We start from the raw sequence: 20,337 nt of genomic DNA, 5'->3' as shown, positions 1-20,337 counted from the left end.
GGGATAATCCACCGCTGGAAAACTTTTTTGGTGTTCGGTCGAAGCAGGAATCGAACCCACGACCTTGTGTATGCAAGGCGGGCATGCTAACATTGCACCACAGTGGCTACCTTGAATTGTGCTCCGAAAGTTGTCACAATCATACATATCTTCTTTCTAGCCATACAAACTCGGTGGTTTTTCCCTCGCCTGTCACGTGGTCGTCCGTCAAGGTCCCCGTCAAAGTCATTTGCTGTGTTTGCACGTGTTTCTGTCCCCGTAAAAGTCATTTGCCGTGTTTGCACGTGTTTCTGTCTATCCTTCCATCGTTATTACGATAACCCATATCGCGTATTCCTTAGCTCGTCAGGTAATCAAGGCTGCAGATTTTTGTGTAGTGACTGTGCACAGTTATATTCATCTCCCTTCTCTCAGTCATATCCCCTCGACTTGAGATCCGAATGTGATTACAACCACGTTTTTACTATTTTCCCACTGTCACATTTGCTTCGACTTGTGTACCGAACGAAGTCATGGTCACATTTTCTCGCAAGTTAAGTTTATCCGCAGACATCACCTGTTTTTACCCACAGTTGCACAGCGAATGCGGTTAATATCGTCAAGTAATTTCTAGCGTGTCAACTGGCCCCGATTGTAGTGCTCTTTGTTCCGAACACAGTCTGTCCACTTTTCCTCAGTCACATCACCTCGGCTTGTGTACCACGCGGTCACTGTCACTTTCTCCCTTACTGTCACCGATGAAGGTCATCTGGTGACTGCACTACACAGAAAAAAATATCACCAAAATATTTCCAATTAAAAAGTTAATTGAAGTTGAAATTTTTTTCAATTAATAAATTAATTGGTACAATTAACTTTTTAATCAAGATAGAAACATTAAATTAATTAAGTCAATGATTGAACATTTTAAAATTTTTAATTAAAAAGTTAATTGATACAATTAACTTTTAATCAAATTCGGAAGACTCAGTCAGTTTATGATGATGATGAACACTTTTTTTAAATTTTTAATTAATTTTTTTTTTATAAACAATCAATTGTTAATCCAAATAAAAATTCAGAATGTAATTGAAAATAGTTACCTTTTTTTAATTAATAAATTAATTGAGTTTTGCAATCAACATCAATTAAATTTTTAATTGAATCAATTAAAAAATTAATTGAAATTTGGCAATGAAATCAATTAATTTTTTAATCAAGAATTTTTTCTATGCCCAATTAAAGCTGTGATTGATACTATCATTTTCGTGATTGAAGACATTTCAATTAAAAAATTAATTGGATCAATTAATTTCGTGATTGAATCAGAAAAAAAATTTTTTGGGTGTACGGTTACACCACGATTACCGCTCTGGCTCGACTAGTCAAGCCTACAGTATTTGTGCTCCAACAGAGGTCACAGTCGCACACATCTATATTTATATAGTCTGGCTACCTTGACTTGTGTTCCGAACGCGGTCAAACTCACGTTTTCTCTCTAACTACAGGCGTATAAGGTCACACCAAAGGTCAGTGTTTCCGTGTTTCCGATCACGGTTACATCTCGTTTACCCTTCTTGTCGTCCAGCAATTCTTAGCTCGATAGCTAGTCATAGCTTTAGGGATTAGGGATTTGTGTTCCGACGACGGTGACAGTTACGTCCACCTTCCATATTTCAGTCACGTTACCTCGATTTGTGTTCCGAAAGATGTCACAGTCAAGTCAATTAATGCTTTCCCTCCGGCACTTTTGCTTCTACTTGTGTTCCGAATACGGTCAGAGTCACATTCCTTTCCCTTTCTCTCAGCCAGGTTACTTCGGTTTATGTTTCGAACGCAGCTCATAGCCGCCCCCTCGGCTTTTACGTGTTTTCCACCCTCGGTCACAATTACGCTATCACGCTGGTTGTTTGTCGCCAATCAATGTCGCTAACAAGTTGAATCTTATCGGTCATTTGTGTCAGTTCCGAGAGTGTATTGCGTTCTTTGTCACCATAACATCTATTCTACTTTGTGTTCCGACCACGATCACGGACAGCATCTCATCGCCATTATCACCGTCTTCACGACAATCTCCGGTGTATACCTCTCTTCCGATCCAAGTCGCAATCTACTATTCCATGCGGCCACATTCCTTCCGTTCAACTTTCTCGCCATCACATTTTCTACAATTTGTATTCAGATCACGGCCACGAGCAGGATCTCATCACCACTACTTTCTTCACGTTCAACTTGTGTTCTGATCTAGTTTACAGTTCCGACAATCCCTCATGTATTTCTCGTGTTCCGACCCAGGACGCTAACCACATCACCCATTTCACGTCTTTCAGCACCATGTCAGCCACAAACGCTGCCTCTCCTCTCGAATCCAGGCCTTTATAAGCCAACAACCCGGCCACCTATAACCCCTCGAGAACGGTTACGGCCACAGCATTTATCTTTGCTTGCCGTTCACTCTGATTCAATTGGTGTTCCGATCTCGGTCACAAGTACGCTCTCAACTCCGCCCGTCTTTTGTTCTTTGTTACTTTCATATCTATTCAATTTTGAGTTCCGACCACGATCATGGATAAGATTTGATTAACATCACCACCGTTTCCTCGTTCAAATTGTGTTCCGAATGCGGCCACATTCCCTCCGTTTTAATTCCCTGCTATCTAGTCCCCGAAAATCTCTAGTGTATACCTCGTGTTCAGGCCGCTAAGCACTATTCCAACTGCGTTACCCACTTCACGCCTCTCATCGTCATCGCCATTGTCAGCCTAAACCGTTGACCCTCCTCCCGGATACCGAGCTTTGTCAGCCAACAACCTCTCAGCATCACATTCCCACCGTTCGTCTTTCTCGCCATCACATCTACTTCAATTTGTGCTCCTACCACCGTTGTGGACAGGATCTCAACACCGTCGTCTTAACGTTCAGCTTGTGTTCCGATCTAGTCCTCGACATTCTCCCATGTATACCTCGTATTCGCTTAGCACTATTCCAACAGCGTTAACCACTTAACGTCTTATATTACCATCGTCAATGTTAACATCAAACATTGATCCTTACCCGGAACCAGACCTGCATGAGCCTATAACCAACCAACCATGGCAAACTATCAGCATCCCATTCCCTCGGTTTATCTTTCTCGCCGCCAAATCTACATCAATTTGTGTTCCTACCACAGATACGGACAGGATCTCATCACCACCGTTTTCACGTTCAACTTTTGTTTCGATCCAGTCCCCGAAAATCTCCCGTGTATACCTCGTGTTCCCACCCAGGTCACCACTATTCCCACCATCTTACCCACTTTAAACCTCTCAGCACCATCATCATAGTCAGCCTAAAACGTTGCCTCTCCTCCCGGATCAAGACCTTTATTAGCCAACAACCTCTCATCATCACATTCCCACCGTTCATTTTTCTCCCCATCGCATCTACTTCAATTTGGTTTCCTATCACCATTACGGACAGGATCTCAACACCATCGTATCCACGTTCACCTTGTGTTCCTATCTAGTCTCCGAAAATCTCTCGGGTATACCTCGTGTTCCGGTCGCAAACTATGTTACCCACTTCACGTCTCTCAAACCATCTCTAGTGTTAGCCTCAAACGTTGCCCTTACGCGGATCCACACCTGCATCAGCCAACAACCAACCAGCCAGGACAACCTATCGGCATAGTCAGACCTCTGATATCCGATCACGATCACCGCTAAGATCTCATCATCATAAGTACCGTCTTCACGTTTCACTTGTATTCCGAACGCGGTCACATTCTTTCCGCTCATCTTTATGGCCATCACGTTTACTTCAATTTGTGTTCCAACAACCGTTACGGGCAGGATCTCATCACCACCGTATTCACGTTCAACTTATGAAGCCAACACATCTAGGTCGGCTTCATTCTTTGGTCGCCCCTGACAATTAATTCGCCACGATTTTGTCCACTCTAATTTCCCATTCGAATTTCCATACTTTCCTCGTTCTTATTTTTATTTTTGCATTCCGCAAAGTCTATGAAACAACATCAGCAGTGATGGAAATTTTTAATGTACACTGTTCTGTGTTCAGCGTACAGCGTGTCTATATGTTCTGCGAATAAAATTAACTCCGGAAATGTTGTGCAACACAAACAACGTGAGCACTGCCTGTCAGTTGCAACAACGCCCCAACATAATCTCCTTAATGGTTGTAAAAAGGATTTTCGCTGTTATAATTTTAAACATTAGCTGCAGTTGCTATATGCAAGTATCGGTGTGTATGTGTGTGTGTGTGGCAGTAGTATAAAATCGGGTGTTTGTTGGTGACGATGGTTTGTGAGTTTGCTATTTCGTTTTGAATGTCTCCACTTTCTAGCGCTGTTGTGACGTCTTGAACGTTCCCAATTCCAGCAGATTATTTATGACATCCATTTTGTCAGTGTATTTAGCAAGTTAAGTTAAACGAATTTCAGTTATTTTCCTTTTTTGTTTTGTTTTTGCAATAATAATGATTTAAGTGGGGGACTACTGGACTACACTCAAAACTAGTAGTAAGTCATTTGGATAAAGATTGAGGTCAGTTAATGTAATATGAGATTTAGGGCGTCTTAATATGTATATGTTTTAAATGAAAGTGATATTTTTAGATTGTTGTTTTAATTAGATTTAATAAAATTTATTGATTAACCATTTTGTTTTTCTTTGAGGCTATACGCGAGGGCTACTTTATATATTTGGGGTTTTGTGAACGAATTAAATAAATACAACTCATATCAGAGCATTACAGAAAATATTGTCAAAAATTTATTTCTATAGAAAATTTTGTCAAAATTTTAATTCTATAGAAAATTTTATCAAAATTTTATTTCTATAGAAATTTTGTCGAAATTTTATTTCTATAGAAAAATTTATCAAAATTTTATTTCTATAGTAATTTTGTCGAAATTTTATTTCTATAGAAAACTGTGTCAAATGTTTATTTGTGTAAAAAAAATTGTCAAAATATTGTTTCTATAGGAAATTTTGTCACAATGTTTTTTCTATAGAAAATTTTTTCGAAATTTTATTTCTACGGAAAATTTTGTCAACATTTGATTTCTATAGAAAATATTTTCAAAATTTTATTTCTATAGAGAATTTTTGCAAAATTTTATTTTAATAGATAAATTTTGTCAACATTTTATTTTTAAAGAAAATTTTGTCAACATGTTATTTCTATTAAAAATATTGTCAAAATTTTATTCCTATAGAGAATTTTTGCAAAATTTTATTTCAATAGAGAATTTTGTCAAAATTTTATTTCTATAGAAAATTTTGTCACAATGTTATTTCTATGGAAAATTTTCTTGAAATTTTAATTCCATGGAAAATTTTGTCAACATTTGATTTCTATAGAAAATTTTATTTCTAAAGAAAATTTTTGTCAAAATTTTATTTCTATAGAAAATATAGAAAATTTTGTAAAAATTTTTATTCCTATAGAGAATTTTTGCAAAATTTGATTTCAATAGAGAATTTTGTCAAAATTTTATTTCTATAGAAAATTTTGTCACAATGTTTTTTCTATAGAAAATTTTTTCGAAATTTTATTTCTATGGAAAATTTTGTCAACATTTGATTTCTATAGAAAATATTTTCAAAATTTTATTTCTATAGAGATTTTTTGCAAAATTTTATTTTAATAGAAAATTTTGTCAACATTTTATTTTTAAAGAAAATTTTGTCAACATTTTATTTCTATTAAAAATATTGTCAAAATTTTATTTCTATAGAAAATTTTAGCAAAATTTTAGCAACATTTCTATAGAAAATTTTGTCAAAATTTTGTTTCTATAGAATATCCCAGCAAAAAAAATTTGAAAGTTCTTCCAAAGGCACAACTTTAAAGGCACTTTCAGAAGATGCACTCCCAATGGTGTTCTTTATTTTAACTACCCAGGAAGTGCTTTTAATTCAATTTTTTATTACATGGTGTTTTCATACTTTTAATGGGTAATTTTAATGTTTTTTGTTTCAAATAGGTTAAAAACAGAGTAAGGATTCATAAAATTGTACAAATCATTTAAATTTTGTCGAAAAAAAATGCTAAATCCAATCTGAGAAAATTATGCATTTTTGAAAATATTTGAGGTCAAACGTTTCCGACAAGCGTTAGAATCCATTAAAAATTAGAAAAAAAATATAAAAATTGTTTATTTAACAAAATATCACAGAATTTTTTAATTTACATCCAAAACATTGAATTCGGATCACCCCTAAAGAACTGATGAAAATTCAGTGCAACGGCTGTTGAAATGGAGGACTTCCGTCCTATGACAAGCCCATGTTAAATTCATCGCTTCTGCGTCAATTTTGCACCACTTCCGGATCCAAAAAGAACATTTTCATTACTTTTTTGGCGACGCTTTTTTTGCTGGGATGTTGCCATAATACATTTTTATAGAAAAATTTTATTAAAATTTAATTCTATAGCAAATTTTTCCAAAATTTTATTTCAATAGAAAATTTTACCAAAATTTATTTCTTTAGAAAATTTGTCCAAATTTTATTTCTATAGAAAATTTTGTCAAAATTTTATTTCTATGAAAAATTGTGTCACACTTTTATTTGTATTGAACATTTCTTCAAAATTTTGTTTCGATAAAAAATTTTGTCAATATTTTATTTCTAAAGAAAATGAGCCCATAATTGTATTTCTATAGAAAATTTTGTCAAAATTTAATTCAATAAGAAGTCTGGTCGAAACTTAATTCTATAGAAAAATTTGCCCAAAATTGTATTTCTATAGAAAATTGTGTCACAAATTTATTTGTATTACAATTTTTGCAAAATTTTATTTCTATAGAAAATTTTGCCAATATTTTATTTCTGTGCACAGATTTACAGAAATCTAATACAAAATCGCAAACACAATTAAGATAATAAATCAGTTAGACATGAGCCTTGTAAGGAGAAAGTCTATTACTTTGGAAAATGTAAATATAATTAATGTTATATTTTTATTTCAAAACGTTGTTGAAGTTAATATTGTAAAATATTTAAATTATTACAATTTATAGATAATATCTCGCTGAAGATGATCACCGATGGTGTATCGAAATATCCGAGAATAGAAATATTTCAATAAAAAGTAATGAAAAACATTAACACCAGCATTTTTCATTAGTCCATGACCTCAAGCCAAACAAATAATCCCAAAATTGTAATATTTTATTTCTATAGAAAATTAGCCCATAATTGTATTTCTATAGAAAATGTGGTGAAATTTTTAATTTCTATAGATAATTTTATCAAAATTTTATTATATGTATAGAAACTTTTGTCAATATTTTACTTCTATAGACAATTAGCCCATAATTGTATTTCTATGGAAAATATTGTTAAAATTTTATTTCCATGGAAAATTTTGTCAACATTTTATTTCTATAGAAACTGTTGCACAAAATTTTATTTCTATAGAAAATTTTGTCAAATTTTAATTCTATAGCAAATTTTTTCCAAAATTTTATTTCTATAGAACATTTTATCAAAATTTTATTTCTGTAGAAAATTTGTCAAAATTTTATTTCTATAGAAAATTTTGTCAAATTTTATTTCTATAAAAAATTGTGTCACAATTTTATTTGTATTGAACATTTCTTCAAAATTTTATTTCGATAGAAAAATTTGTCAATATTTTATTTCTAAAGAAAATTAGCCCATAATTGTATTTCTATAGAAAATATTGTCAAAATTTTATTTCCATGGAAAATTTTGTCAAAATTTTATTTCTATAGAAAATGTTGCCCAAAATTTTATTTCTATAGAAAATTTTGTCAAAATTCAATTCAATGAGAAATTTGGTCAAAATTTAATTCTATAGAAAAATTTGCCCAAAATTGTATTTCTATACAAAATTTTGTCACAACTTTATTTCTATAGAAAATTTTGTCAATATTTTATTTGTATAGAAAATGTGGTCAAAATGTTTTTTTTTTTTTTTATTTTATTTCTATAGAAAATTTTATCAAACTTTTATTTCTATAGAAAATTGTGTCAACATTTTATTTCTATAGAAAATTAGCCCATAATTGTATTTCTATAGAAAATGTGTTGAAAATTTTTATTTCTATAGAAAATTTTATCAAAAATGTATTATTTGTGTAGAAAATTTCTTCAAAATTTTATTTCTATAGACAATTTTGTCAATATTTTACTTCTATAGAAAATTAGCCCATAATTGTATTTCTATAGAAAATATTGTCAAAATTTTATTTCCATGGGAAATTTTGTCAAAATTTTATTCCCATAGAAAATGTTGCACAAAATTTTATTTCTATAGAAAATTTTGTCAAATTTTACTTCTATAGCAAATTGTTCCCAAAATTTTATTTATATAGAAAATGTTATCAAAATTTTATTTCTGTGGAAAATTTGTCAAAATTTTATTTCTATAAAAAATTTTGTCAAAATTTTATTTGTATAGAACATTTCTTCAAAATTTTATTTCTATAGAAAATATTTTACTTCTATAGAAAATTAGAACATAATTGTATTTCTATAGAAAATATTGTCAAACTTTTATTTCCATGGAAAATGTTGTCAAAATTTTATTCCTAGAGAAAATGTTGCACAAAATTTTATTTCTATAGAAAATTTTGACAAATTTTAATTCTTTAGCAAATTGTTCCAAAAATTTTATTTCTATAGAAAATGTTATCAAAATTTTATTTCCATAAAAAATTTTGTCAAAATTTTATTTCTATAAAAAATTGTGCCACAATTTTATTTGTATAGAACATTTCTTCAAAATTTTATTTCTATAGAAAATTTTGTCAATATTTTATTTCTATAGAAAATTTTATCAAAATTTTATTTCTGTAGGAAATTTGGACAAAATTTTATTTCTATAGAAAATTGGGTCAAACTTTTATTAAAATTGTGTCCAAAGTTTATTTGTATAAAAAAAAAACTAAAAACTTTTCTAAAGAAAACTTTATCGAAATGTTTACTTCTATACAAAATGTTGTCAACATTTTATTTCTTTTGTCAAAAGTTTTAGATCTATAAAAAATTTTGTCAAAATTTTGTTTCTATAGAAAATTATGTCAAAATTTTATTTCTATAGAAAATTTTTTTCAAAATTTTATTTCTATAGACAATTTTGTCAAAATTTTGTTTCTATAGAAAACTTGGTCAACATTTTATTTCTTTAAAAAATTATGTGGAATTTTGTGTTTGTTGGGGGTGATCGCGACATATGATCCTGTTCGCTCTAGAACGCATAGTTTAGGAGATATGAGCAAAAGACGTTTTTAATATAAAAAATTCGAATTTGGCGGGATTTGGGAAAACATATTTATGTTTGCCGAAACACAAAACTTTTTTTGCTTGCAATAAACATGTCCCCCGTCCAAAAATAACTTTATGCTTTTAAAATAGGCTTGATGTGATCATATTCCTTTTCTGTTGGTACTACATCTGTCTATATCATTTTATTTCAGATTCCAAATATAAATAGTATCCCTCCTATCTGCAATATCATAAATTCAACTTTCTCCATTCATTTCGTTTCCATGTTTTGTCCAAAATTATCACTCAGTTTCATACCCTTGTATTTTCCTATACCCTTGTACCTTCCTGGGACTATCCTGTTCTACCCGAAAAAAACAGTTTCATGATATGCAGCTACAACCCCCTTAAAAGTTGAAAGAGTTATGCTGAAAACAACCACCCGCTCAGAGTTGTTGAAAATTAAAATAGTTCTTGTTTGGCAAATGGCAAAAATTAATAAGAAATTTATGTCAGAAATCATTTTAACATCAGCAAAGCAAAGTCTTAAAAATGCTCAACTCGTAAAATACGTAAAGAAGTCATGTGAAGTGCGAAAATGGTGTTGACGCAAGCGAGTTGCATATTAAAAAAGTATCCAAGCATTCATCCAAGCATCCATCCAGCCATCCATCTAAATAAGTCACACAGTTACAAGTGCGAATGGAATGGAATGTCTGTACTGTGTGTAAATATCGTAATTATTAAGTACTTGAGCAATTAAATTACAAAATAATGAGTAAAGTACTCGAGGTATGCGATAATTGGATGGAACAGATATAAGAACATCGTTTTGCTATATGAGTTTGATGAAGAAGAGACTTTGATGATAAAGGAGGGATGGCAGAAAAACAATAACCATATAGAAAGTCAGTAAATTATGGAGTTATGAAAAGATTCATTCATGACAGAAAATTTTACATAGAAATTAACATTATGACCATGATGAAATTATGCAGGGTACACTGGCTGCGAAAACTTCGTTATATCGATGAAATGTGTCATTGAGCCAATGTAACAATTTTACAGTGACAGAGCCATGGAATCTGGTTTTGATTTCAATTGATGGTTTATTCAAGTCGGCGTAGGAAGCATGGTTGCCACAGTTGGTAGAATTTTACAAAAAAATGGTAAATTTTTTACCGTTTTGTAGATTAGTAGCATTTTTGATTTAAGAGACACTTTACAAATTTTCTATAGAAATTTGTGAAGTGTGACAATTTACAAAATTTTTTATAGAAAAAAATCTATCGAAATGAAATGTTGACAAAATTTTGTCTATGAATAAAATTTGGGCAAAATTTTCTATAGAAATGTTTTGATAAAATTTCCTACAGTAATAAAATTTCGACAAACTTTTCCATGGAAATAAAATTTCGACAAACTTTTACATAAAAATAAAATTTTGAGAAAATTTTCTATAGAAATAAAATTTTGGGAAAATTTTATTTCTATAGAAAATAAATAAAATTTTGACAAAACTATCTATGGAATTAAAAATGTGACAAAATTTTCTATAGAAATAAAATTTTAAGAAAATTTTCTTAAGAACAAAATATTGACAAAATCTTCTATAGAAATAAAATAAAAAAATATTTTTTTTTAATTAAATTTTGGGAAAATTTCCTACAGAAATAAAATTTCGACAAAATTTCCCACAGAAATAAAATCTAGACAAAATCTTCTATAGAAATAAAATAAAAAAATAATATTTTAATTTTTGTTTTTTAATTAAATTTTGGGAAAATTTGCTACAGAAATAAAATTTCGACAAAATTTTCCATACAAATAATATTTTGAGATTTTTTTTTAAATTTTTCAAATAACATTTTGAGATTTTTTTTTTTGAATTAAATTTTGGGAAAAATTCCTACAGAAATAGAATCTAGATAAAATTTTCTACAGAAATAAAATTTTTACAAAATTGTCTATAGAATTAAAATTGTGACAAAATTTTCTATAGAAATAAAATTTTTGCAAAATATAAAAAATAGAAATAACATTTTAAGAAAATTTTCTTTAGAATAAAATATTGACAAAATTTTCTTTATAAAATAACAAAATAATATTTTGATTTTTTTTTTTAAATTAAATTTTGGGAAATTTCCAACTGAAAGAAAATTTCGAAAAATTTTTCAAATAACATTTTGAGAATTTTTTTTTAATTAAATTTTGGGAAAAATTCCTACAGAAATAATATCTTTTCAAAATTTTCGACAGAAATAAAATTTTGACAAAATTGTCTACAGAATTCAAATTGTGACAAAATTTTCTATAGAAATAAAATTTTTGCAAAATATAAAAAATTGAAATACAATTTTAAGAAAATTTTCTTTAGAACAAAATATTGACAAAATTTTCTATAGAAATAAAATAAAAAACTAATAAGAAAAAAAATTTCGACAAATTTTTCCATACAAATAATATTTTGAGATTTTCTTTTTTGAAATTAAATTTTGGAAAAATTTCCTACAGAAATAAAATTTTCACAAAATTTTCTATTGCAATAAAATTTTGACAAAATTTTCGATAGAAATAAAATAAAATTTTGACAAAATTTTCTATAGAAATAACATTTCGACAAAATGTTCGACAGAAATCAAATTTTGACAAAATTTTCAATGAAAATAATATCTACACAAAATTTTCTACAGAAATAAAATTTTGAAAAATTATCTATTGAATTAAAATTGTGACAAAATTTTCTATAGATATAAAATTTTTGCAAAATATAAAAAATAGAAATAAAATTTTGAGAAAATTTTCTTTAGAACAAAATATTGACAAAATCTTCTACAGAAATAAAATAAAAAAATAAAATTTTTTTTTTTTAATTAAATTTTGGGAAAATTTCCTACCGAAATAAAATTTCGAAAAAATTTTCAAATAACATTTTGAGAATTTTTTTTTAAATTAAATTTTGGGAAAAATTCCTACAGAAATAATATCTTAACAAAATTTTCGACAGAAACAAAATTTTGACAAAATTGTCTATAGAATTCAAATTGTGACAAAATTTTCTATAAAAATAAAATTTTTGCAAAATATAAAAAATAGAAATAAAATTTTAAGAAAATTTTCTTTAGAACAAAATATTGACAAAATTTTCTATAGAAATAAAATAAAAAACTAATAAGAAAAAAATTTTCGACAAATTTTTCCATACAAATAATATTTTGAGATTTTCTTTTTTGAAATTAAATTTTGGAAAAATTTCCTACAGAAATAAAATTTTGACAAAATTTTCTATAGAAATAAAATTTTGACAAAATTTTCGATAGAAATAAAATAAAATTTTGACAAAATTTTCTATAGAAATAAAATTTTGACAAAATTTTCGACAGAAATCAAATTTTGACAAAACTTTCAATAAAAATAATATTTAGACAAAATTTTCTACAGAAATAAAATTTTGAAAAATTATCTATAGAATTAAAATTGTGACAAAATTTTCTATAGAAATAAAATTTTTGCAAAATATAAAAAATAGAAATAAAATTTTAAGGAAATTTTCTTTAGAACAAAATATTGACAAAATCTTCTATAGAAATAAAATAAAAAAATAAAAATTTGTTTTTTCTTTTCTATTAAATTTTGGGAAAATTTCCTACCGAAATAAAATTTCGACAAATTTTTCGAATAACATTTTGAATTTTTTTTTAAATTAAATTTTGGGAAAAATTCCTACAGAAACAATATCTTAACAAAATTTTCGACAGAAACAAAATTTTGACAAAATTGTCTATAGAATTCAAATTGTGACAAAATTTTCTATAAAAATAAAATTTTTGCAAAATATAAAAAATAGAAATAAAATTTTAAGAAAATTTTCTTTAGAACAAAATATTGACAACATTTTCTATAGAAATAAAATAAAAAACTAATAAGAAAAAAATTCGACAAATTTTTCCATACAAATAATATTTTGAGATTTTCTTTTTTGAAATTAAATTTTGGAAAAATTTCCTACAGAAATTAAATTTTGACAAAAATTTTCTATAGAAATACAATTTTGACAAAATTTTCGATAGAAATAAAATAAAATTTTGACAACATTTTCGACAGAAATCAAATTTTGACAAAACTTTCAATAAAAATAATATTAAGACAAAATTTTCTACAGAAATAAAATTTTGAAAAATTATCTATAGAATTAAAATTGTGACAAAATTTTCTATAGAAATAAAATTTTTGCAAAATATAAAAAATAGAAATAAAATTTTAAGGAAATTTTCTTTAGAACAAAATATTGACAAAATCTTCTATAGAAATAAAATAAAATAATATATATTTTTTAATTAAATTTTGGGAAAATTTCCTACCGAAATAAAATTTTGACAAATTTTTCAAATAACATTTGAGATTTTTTTTTAATTATTTTTTTTTTAAATTAAAATCTAGACAAAATCTTCTATAGAAATAAAATAAAATATAATATTTTAATTTTTTTTTATTAAATTTTGGAAAAATTTCCTACAGAAATAAAATTTCGTTTTGTTTGTTATTGTTGGCTTCACTTCAATCGTTATTGTTGTTTTTGATCTCAGCTTAAAGCCATGCATTCGGGTAATTCACTCAACCCAAAGTGAACTATACTTGAACCTTGCAAATTTGTTTAGGCAGTAGCCGACTATCAAACCCTTTTTCGGAAGGTTCAAGTATAGTTCACTTTGGGTTGAGTGAATTACCCGAATTTATTCTGATAATTGGTTGATAGTTTTGCTGCAAGTAGAGAATGCTGATGAGGAATGTGGTAATTCCGAAACAGCTGTACATCCAACCATCTTGCAGTCTATAGGGCTTTGCCCAAATAAATTTGACAAGCATACTTTTCCTCTGTTGGTTAAGCTACACTTGTAGTTTAGTCAATGCATGGCTTTAAGCTGCGATCAAAAACCACAATAACGAAATAAAATTTCGACAAAATTTTCCATACAAATAATATTTAGAAATTTTCTTTTTTGAAATTTTTCAAATAACATTTTGAGATTTTTTTTTTAAATTAAATTTTGGGAAAAATTCCTACAGAAATAAAATTTTGACAAAATTTGCTATATAAATAAAATTTTGACAAAATTTTCGACGGAAAAAATTTTTGACAAATTTTTCGATAGAAATAAAATTTTGACAAAATATTTGATAGAAATAAAATTTTGACAAAATTTTCGATAGAAATAAAATTTTGACAAAATTTGCTATAGAAATAAAATTTTGACAAAATTTTCGACAGAAATAAAATTTTGACAAAATTTTCAACAGAAATCAAATTTTGACAAAATTTTCGACGGAACTTAAACTTTGACAAAAACATTGATAGAAATAAAAATAAAATTTTGACAAAATGTTATATAGAAATAAAATTACGACAAAATTTTCAACAGATATAGAATTTTGAGAAAAATTTCTATAGAAATAAAATATTGACAGAATTTTCTGTAGAAAAAAAATGACAGAATTTTCTACAAAAAACTTGGACAAAATTTTTCATTGGTTATTTTCGATTTTGACAAAGTTTTCTATAGAAATAAATTTTTTACAAATTGTTGTTATATGAGGAATAAGCCACAGTGGTGGTGAAAAATGCTACAATTTGGAAAGAATTGTGTTCGTATGTACTTTTCATAAGAAATTAACATACAAGATCCGAAATGAATCTATTCCCCCGTGCCAGAACATAGTGTAAATCTAAGGAAATTCAAATTAGCCAGCGATGAAACATGTTCATAGTCAGGCTTGTGTAGATTGGTATCTGGCATTTTCTTTTCAGTAACTTAATAGCATCAATTTCCTTAATCTTCTCGTCCAATAAGCTTCAATAAATATTGCAATAATAAAAATAAAATTTTGCCAAATTTTCTAAAAAAATAAAATTTTATTAAAATTTCTATAGAAATAATGTTTCGATGAAATTTCCAATAGAAATAAAAATTTTATAAAATTTTCTATGGAATTAAAATTTTTGAAAAAAAAAAACTTTCAATAGAAATAAAGTTTTGACACAACTTTCTATTGAAATACAATTTTGACAAGATTTTCTGTAGAAAAAAATTGACAACATTTTTCATACGAATAAAATTTTGAGAACATTATTTATAGAAATAAAATGTTGACCAAATTTTCTATAAAAAATTTACAAAATTGTCTACAGAAATAAAATTTTGAGAATTTTTTCTGTAGAAATATAATTTTGGGGCAATTTTCTATATAAATATGAATTTGACAAAATTTTCTATAGAAATAAAATTTTCACAAAACAAATGTGACAACATTTGCTACAGAAACAAAAATTGACAAATTAGCATACAAGACCCAAAATGAATATATTCCCCCTGCCAGATAATAGGGTAGATCTATGGAAATTCGATTTAGCGGCTTGTGTAGACTGGTGTCTGACATTTTCTATTAAAAAACTTAATAGCATCAATTTCCTTAATTTTCTCGTCCAATAAGCTTGAATAAATATATATATTTTTTTCAAAATGTACTATAGAAATAAACTGTTGTCAAAATTTTCGATAGAAAAAAAATTGTCTAAAATTTTGAGAAATTTTTCTGTAGAAATATAATTTGATAAATTTCCTTAATCTTCTCGTCCAATAAGTTTGTATAAATATTGCAATAATAACAAGTATATACGGCCGTAAGTTCGGCCAGGCCGAAGCTTATGTACCCTCCATCATGGATTGCGTAGAAACTTCTTCTAAACACTGCCATCCACAATCGAATTACTTAAGTTGCGGTAACGCTTGCCGATGGCAAGGTATCTGAAAACCTCCTAACACTATCTTCTAAATTGTATGTAAGTCCATACGTGGTATATATTAAAAAAAAAAGATCGATCCAATACGTATATAATTCAGTTTGATAAAGTAGACATAAAATTTTGACAAAATTTTCTACAGAAATAAAATTTTAACAAAATTTTCTATAGAAATAAAATTTTCACAAAATTTTCTATAGAAATAAAAATTTGGACAAAATATTCTATAGAAAGAAAATTTTGACAACAATTTCTAGAGAAATAAAATTTTAACAAAATTTTCTATAGAAATAAACTTTTGACAAAATTTTCTATAGAAATAAAATCTTGGTAGATTATTTTTGGCTCGAGTGGCAACCATGATTATGAACCGAATAAAATTTGAACAAAATTTTCTATAGAAATAAAATTTTGACAAAATTTTCTATAGAAATAAAATTTTGAAAATGATGAAAATTTTATTATGAATCGAAAAAATTTTAACAAAATTTTCTTTAGAAATAAAATTTTGACAAAATTTTCTATAGAAATAATTTTGGTAGATTATTTTTGGCTCTAGTGGCAACCATGATTATGAACCGATATGGACCAATTTTTGTGTGATTGGACCAATTTTGGTATGGTTGTTAGCGACCATATACTAACACCACGTTCCTAATTTGAACCGGATCGGATGAATTTTGCTCCTCCAAGAGGCTCCGGAGGTCAAATCTGGAGAACGTTTTATATGGGGGCTATATATAATTATGGACCGATATGGACCAATTCTGGCACGGTTGTTAAAGATCATATACTAACACCATGTTCCAAATTACAACCGGCTTGGATGAAATTTGCTTCTCTTGGAGACTTCGCAAGCCAAACCTGGGGATCGGTTTATATGGGGGCTATTTATAATTATGAACCGATGTGGACCAATTTTTGCATGGTTGTTAGAGACCATATACCAACATCATGTACCAAATTTCAACCGGATCGGATGAAATTTTCTTCTCTTTGAGGCTTCGCAAGCCAAATCTGAAGATCGGTTTATATGGGGGCTATATATAATTATGGGCCGATGTGGACCAATTTTTGCATGATTGTTAGAGACCATATACCAACACCATGTACCAAATTTCAGCCGGATCGGATGAAATTTGCTTCTCTTTTAGGCTCCGCAAGCCAAATCTGGGGATCGGTTTATATGGGGGCTATATATAATTATGGACCGATGTGGACCAATTTTTGCATGGTTGTTAGAGACCATATACCAACACCATGTACCAAATTTCAGCCAGATCGGATGAAATATGCTTCTGTTAGAGGCTCCACAAGCCAAATCTGAGGGTCCCTTTATATGGGGGCTATACGTAAAAGTGGACCGATATGGCCCATTTTCAATACCATCCGACCTACATCGATAGCAACTACTTGTGCCAAGTTTCAAGTCGATAGGTTGTTTCGTTCGGAAGTTAGCGTGATTTCAACAGACGGACGGACGGACGGACATGCTTAGATCGACTCAGAATTTCACCACGACCCAGAATATATACTTTATGGGGTCTTAGAGCAATATTTCGATGTGTTACAAACGGAATGACAAAGTTAATATACCCCCATCCTATGATGGAGGGTATAAAAATAAAATATTTTCAAAATGTACTATACAAATAAACTTTTGTCAAAATTTTCGATAGAAATAAAATTTTTAATAGATAATATATAGATAAAATTTTTAATAGAAATAAAATTTATTATTGTTATTTTGATGGTGATTATATTCCTTCTCTGCAAGCGTACGTAAATCGGTAATAAAATGAAGGTTTCATAATCTTTCATAAAAGATTATTTTTTACAGTGTATTTTTGACGGTAGTCAATGTAGAAGAAAACTAATCATATACAGCATCCAAACATGCTTTGATTTCGCTGCGTACCTCCCACAAACATGAATCGAATCAATGACCAATATATTTCTTAGCCATTTTTTCTTTGCAACCTGTTGCTCCAACATCGGTTTGTAAGTCTAAGTGTTTATCGAACTACCCTACGTGGTGCAATAAAGCTGTCTTATTAAAGAATACCAATATTTAGTTGCAATATTATCATTATCTTTTAAGACTTCATTCAGCTTTAATCTTCTGCATCTCACCCATAAATTAAATTCTTTATAAAAGGCATAAATACCATTCACAAATATTTTTGACACCTGTAAAGAGAAGGATATCCGACTGTTATGATTCTTATGCAAATGATGATCGATATCCATATGACATGACATTCTCAATTTGGTTTGGAACTTTAATCATTTATTTATATCGCAGAAAATAACGCACATATCATACACTCACATTAAGTGAATACCTGCGTTATTATTATTTCATCAATGGTCACGGAGAAGGAGGAGAACAACAAAAACGAAAAAATCCACAACTATAAATAATAATGATTTTCATGAATTTTAATTCATATTTTTTAATGAATTTTATCAATCACGCATACCATTATGGACATACTTCAACATCAACAGCGTTCTTTACATCATGGTGAGAATTTTAATGATTTCACTTGCATTGCGGTTATTGGGGAATGTATTTGGTCATTCCGCTCACAGGAAATATTTACACAAAACAGAAAAGAAAAACAATTTTTATAATTTAATCAAAGAAGTCAGACTGCCATCATCAGTATTTACTATTGACATTGTTTAAATCTTAATAAACTTATACTTGTGATACCTGCTCTTGTCATAATGTTAAGTTTGTCCTTCTACTCTGGAAATCTCTTCATCATCAGATATTATCCTCATTATGCGGAAGTCATATCCTGTGTACACAGGTTTATCGAGGACTTTCATAGTTAATATGTCTACCACTGAGTGTGGTGAGTGAGACAGATTCGAGTTTGGTTTCACTGATGTGAAAAATATAAAGGTTTTGAAATATTTATAGGGGAAAAATGGGTGTGATGTTTTTTTACAGTTTTTTTTTATTTTTTTTTTTCAATAACTTGATCATGAAGAAAATGAACTCTTTTGTTTTCTTTGAAAAGTAGAAGAACAATTATTCACAAAAATAATTATTTTTCCTCTTAGTGTCCAATACAGCTATGCAAATTACTCCTCACCAACTAATAGATACTTCACAAATTTTCTATTAAAATAAAATTTTGACGAAAAAAAAATTATATAAGCATAAAGTTTTGACAAAATTTTCATAGAAATAAAATATTGACAAAATTTTCTACAGAAATAAAATTTTGACAAAATTTTCTATAGAAATAAAATTTTGACAAAATGTCAATAGAAATAAAATGTTGACAAAATTTTCTATAGAAAAAAATGTTGACAACATTTTCTATAAATATAAAATTTTGACAAAATTTTCTGTAGAAATAAAATTTTGCTAAAATTTTCTATAGAAATAAAACTTTAACAAAATTTGCTTTAAAAATAAAATTTTGACAAAATTTTCTATGGCAATAAAATTTTGACAAAATTTTCTATAGTAATGAAATTTTGACAAAATTTTCTATAGTAATAAAATTTTGACAAAGTTTCCTATAGAAATGAAATTTTGACAAAATTTTCTATAGAAATAAAATTTTGACAAAATTTTCTATAGAAATGAAATTTTGACAAAATTTTCTATAGAAATAAAATTTTTACAAAATTTTCTATAGAAATAAAATTTTTACAAAATTTTCTATAGAAATAAAATGTTGACAAAATTTTCAATAGAAAACAATTTTGAGAAAATTTTCTATAGAAATAAAATGTTGACAAAATTTTCTATAGAAATAAAATTTTGACAATATTTTCTATTGAAATGAAATTTTGACAAAATTTTCTATATTAATACAATTTTGACAAAATTTTCTATAGTAATAAAATTTTGACAAAATTTTCCATAGAAATAAAATTTTGACAAAATTTTCTATAGTAATACAATTTTGACAAAATTTTCGATAGAAATAAAATTTTGACAAAATTTTCTATAGAAATAAAATTTTGACAAAATTTTTTATAGAAATAAAGTTTTGACAAAATTTTCTATAGAAATAAAATTTTGACAAAATTTTATATAGAAATGAAATTTTGACAAAATGTTCTATAGTAATAAAATTTTGACAAAATTTTCTATAGAAATAAAATTTTGACAAATTTTTCTATAGTAATAAAATTTTGACAAAATTTTATATAGAAATAAAATTTTGACAAAATTTTCTATAGAAATAAAGTTTTGACAAAATTTTCTATAGAAATAAAATTTTGACAAATTTTTCTATAGTAATAAAATTTTGACAAAATTTTATATAGAAATAAAATTTTGACAAA

This window comes from Haematobia irritans, chromosome 1 (assembly GCF_050003625.1).
Source record: "Haematobia irritans isolate KBUSLIRL chromosome 1, ASM5000362v1, whole genome shotgun sequence".
Taxonomy (NCBI): Eukaryota; Metazoa; Arthropoda; class Insecta; order Diptera; family Muscidae; genus Haematobia; species Haematobia irritans.
The sequence above is the reverse complement of the archived record's forward strand: the minus strand, read 5'-3'. Positions refer to the sequence as shown.